The sequence below is a fragment of the Mus caroli genome, unplaced genomic scaffold, assembly GCF_900094665.2.
Source record: "Mus caroli unplaced genomic scaffold, CAROLI_EIJ_v1.1 scaffold_24157_1, whole genome shotgun sequence".
In the NCBI taxonomy this organism is placed as follows: Eukaryota; Metazoa; Chordata; class Mammalia; order Rodentia; family Muridae; genus Mus; species Mus caroli.
Genome location: NW_018389636.1, coordinates 84 through 4185, shown reverse-complemented (window position 1 = coordinate 4185; position 4102 = coordinate 84). Strand labels below are relative to the sequence as shown.

At 35.2% G+C, this 4102-nt stretch overlaps 1 long non-coding RNA gene across 1 annotated transcript; it reads right to left on the bottom strand.

Moving 5' to 3' along the window:
• Positions 1-366: 366 nt before the first annotated feature.
• LOC110288213 lies at positions 367-3833 on the bottom strand. Its single transcript, XR_002377277.2, has 3 exons — positions 3785-3833; positions 1014-1043; positions 367-518 (listed from the first exon to the last, which is right to left on the bottom strand). It is a non-coding gene; the product is annotated as an uncharacterized LOC110288213 (long non-coding RNA).
• Between the last annotated feature and the right edge of the window lie 269 nt (positions 3834-4102).

Sequence of the window (4102 nt, the reverse complement as noted above, 5' to 3'; positions counted from 1 at the left end):
TGGGAACATAGTCTTGGTCAAACAACAGAATGAACCAGAAAGAATATTTAAGAACTATGTATGGGAAGAACCCTCCATACAAAATATGGGGTCGTATAACATGTGGCTATGAGATATACAGAGGTATATGCAGAACCAAGGACATGATTGATAAAATAAATAAAAAGATGAAGATATAGCCTGTCTCAATTTAAAACTGAAGAATACATTGATGGAATCATCATGCAATTTTGTTGATTCTGACATACACTTTAAGAAGCAATGAGATATAGCAACTATTGGAACATTGATACCAATCAGATATCTCTGTCCTTACCTGTCTTTCAGACCATTCAATGCTTCATAGTCATGCAAGTCTTGCTCACGTGCGTAAGTGATCTCATTATTCTCCATCCCAGCAAAGGCATAGATCAGGTGAGTACACAGGCAGGGGTCAATATTACCAGGTTTGAAACTCCCTTCTCTTGGCCTGTCCTTAGCCCGACTGGTATAGTAGCACATCAGCTGGTAGGAAGATCCTGTGGAAAGTTATCAGAGGAATAGTGTCCTGTTGTAGATGCTTTAACCTTGGCTAACAGTTTTGCCTTTATTATCTTATTTGTTGTGTATCATATATACATTATTCAGGTTGAAATCAATGCTATAAATATTTGTGCAAAGGAGTACAACTTACTAACCATCCAATGACTCGGCTGCATACAAGTGTAACAAATTCATCATCAAACTCAGATTAAATTTTGAGCCTCATGAAAAAAACAAACATAGAGAAAAGTACAATATCTGTAAATCTCAAAACTTGTCAATTTCAAAACTCTCAACTCATTTCATTAGTAAGGACAGCAGAGAAACTGATGCTTTTATACTACCCAGGAGGCAAAATTTCTACATTTCCTCGTTTGATATTTGAGGCTATATATCAAATAAAAAGTAATTATGATTAGCAGAATATCACATTAAAAATAATGAACCAGGATTAAAGATTTATGTTGAAGAAAGGTTTGATGAAAACTCACCCAGCTGTACATTCAGAAGAATTGCCAGACCTAGAAAGAAAGAAAGAGAGGGAGAACACATTTCTTTCCCTGGATCAATTGGTATAACCATAACAATTGGAAAAACATAAAATTTGTAATCCTTGTAGATAATCTTACTATCTGTAGATCATTACATCTTACAAGAGAATTGAATTTGGCAAAAAAATTAAGTCTACAAGAACTATAAGAATTTCTGATTGAAATTATTCACAACTACACCTGCTTAGTGTTCATACATTCATGAATCTTAGTTCCAAGAGCTGTAATGAATCAAGCCTTCCCCAGCTGATGCAACATCTAAAGCACATAACTGAGTATCTCCAGGAACCTTTTTGATGTTTGAAAACATTGAACACATGCAGTTGCAGAGAAAACATAATGACTCACTCCAGTTATCAGTTTGGACTATCAGTGTGCAGCTTAGGATGGAAATCATTCCTGTTGATGGCATTTTTGTTTTCTTGTACTGTGTGTGTGTGTGTGTGTGTGTGTGTGTGTGTGTGTGTGTGTGTGTGTTTGAATCATGGTGTCTCATTAGTTACCCAAATCTGGTTTTCTATTCGAAAACCTTCTGATTATGCCTTTTAAGGGATGAGTTTTAGATTTGAATCATCATCATGAATAAAAGTGTCTCTTATCCTATTCTTTTTCATATTGAGAATCAAGTCATTTGAATAATTTTCTGAAACTGTAAAACATTTAAGTGGAATTTCAGTAGAATTTTCAGAGAACATTATCTATATTTTCTGTATGGAATTGACATGGGATTACACACTATTCTTACATAGTAAAATTTGTATTTTTCATGGTACATGAGCACCTTAGCATATAGAGAAATTTTCTTGTTTCTGAATGGATGTGGTTCCTTTTGATAATACATTTGATGACCTATAACTTAGGTAAAAAAGGAGGAGGTGGGGATTCTTGGAGGCATGAAATATTCTAGGTCAGTACCAGGCACTAGATTATTTGCTAGAAAGATGGGACAATGAAATACGTACATGCTATCTGCACACAGGTAACTAGCAATGTGCCAGGGTGTAGGTTTGAATAAACGGTATCTTTTATGTTATATATAATAAGAGAAGATCCAAGCTTTCTCGACAAGGGATTTATAAATATATTTTGAGTCTGACTCTTATTTTTGTTAGCATGGAACTGGCAGAATGAACCAGTACAAAACTTTTACAGAACTAGCATTCTTGTGAATCTTGAAATTTTTACCTGTTTAATAATTTTGCAAGATCAACGTATGTATACATTCTAGGATAAAAAATATTTTATGGTTTGATTTCCATTAATAAGACTACACTAAATCTAGGAGATATTTTGTTAAGAATGTTTTACTTGAACGTTACAACAACAAATTGTAAAATCATTTATTATGTGCTGGGTTGGCATAAGAATTTCATGTCGTTCTGTTAGTAACATATCTCTTATTCTGATGAAGTCAATACCTAGTAAAATACCACAGAGATGATCTATGGCCTATTTGACTTAATGTTCTAGACTATTGATCATTGAATATGGAATATTGGGAAAATCTTACTGGGCCATCCTGCTGACTATTGATCATTACACCCCCTATAAACTTTACAGGTATGAGGTATGAACCTTGGAGACATACTGCTGGTCAAACTCCTCCACAGTGATCAGTAAAATCTGGCAATGTCCTCATGTTTCACCTTCTGTGTCCCAATTGTTATAAAATTTGAAATCTGTTACTTCTGCATGTGATACAGAATGAGATTATTCAAAAGTTCCTCTAATTAGAGAGCATACATATAGTAACCTCAGTCTCCAGAATAGTAATGAACCAAGCCTTCCTCAAGTCAAAACAACATCTAAAATTAGCCATTCAATATCTTTTGAATTTGGCCATTGTTTACATCAATCTGTCAAGAAACAGTGCCACAAAAATAGATTGTTTTGTGTGAGATACCATTTTTAGCAACAAAGTAGCAGTTTAGTTTTGAAGAGGGTTTCTCTTTGTGTTGATTTGCTTTTTAAATCAGGTTGTCTAATCATGTATGCATGGCTGGATTTCTATTGGAGAGTGTTCTGACTGTTTCTCTTCAGTGCAAAGATTTTGGATTTGAATCTGTATGTAAGTAGAGCACCTCTACTGGGCGTCTTTTGAACATTCATCGTCAGTCTTCATTTGAATGAATTTATGAAATGAAAAATTGTGTAGGGCACAGGTTTGAAGCAACTCATAAGCTTTGGAATACTTGGTTTAAAACACCTGAATCTAGCTCTATGAATAACTTAATGCTTCTTCATGTGTCAATTTAGGTAATCAATGGAAAGTGACAATGAAGGATAAATATTAAATAATTCTGAAAGGAGAAGGACAAACAAACCTGGGATAGCTCTATCTCAGATTCTACTCCAGCCTGTCTCTGAAAAAGTTGTTCCAGAACAGTAACACTGAAATAAACACAATAGCAAATTCAGGCAGGTGGCACAGCAAGGAGAGCAGGGTAAGGAATGAGTAGATAAGGAAGAGCTAAACAAGCCTTGAATGAAGGTGAGCCATTACTGTTATGGCTGTGATACCACTGAAAGCAGAAGTACTCTCTCAGCTCACGAACTTATGAGAGCTAGGGAAGCACTGAAAAAGGAAAGAAAATTAGCAATTACAAAGAATAGAAAAGCATAGAGCTGTATTGTACAAATTGCTTCCTTTTTATATCCTATGAGGGAAAAACCAGGCAAGACTAAATTTCTACATCAGATTATCAACTCACCTGTGACAAGAATGAGCTTGGCCATGGTGTCTTCAGGATTGCTTCTGGAGAGCTTATGCTGGCTTTTTATACACTCTGAGACCATGATCTCTGTAATGTTTTGAAAATGGGAAGTTTGGAACAGGAAGTTTGTGAGTAATCTTTTAATTCCTAGCTTCATACCACCGAATAAGCCCCCTTAATAGATAACCAGAACCTTTTATCATCGGTTCAGTCAAAATAGCCATGTTTCTAAGAAGTGGGTATTTCTTTGCATTATGCATCAATCATCCAGCTAAGACCATCATGGCATTTTCCAGGGACTCAGCATATCTTTGG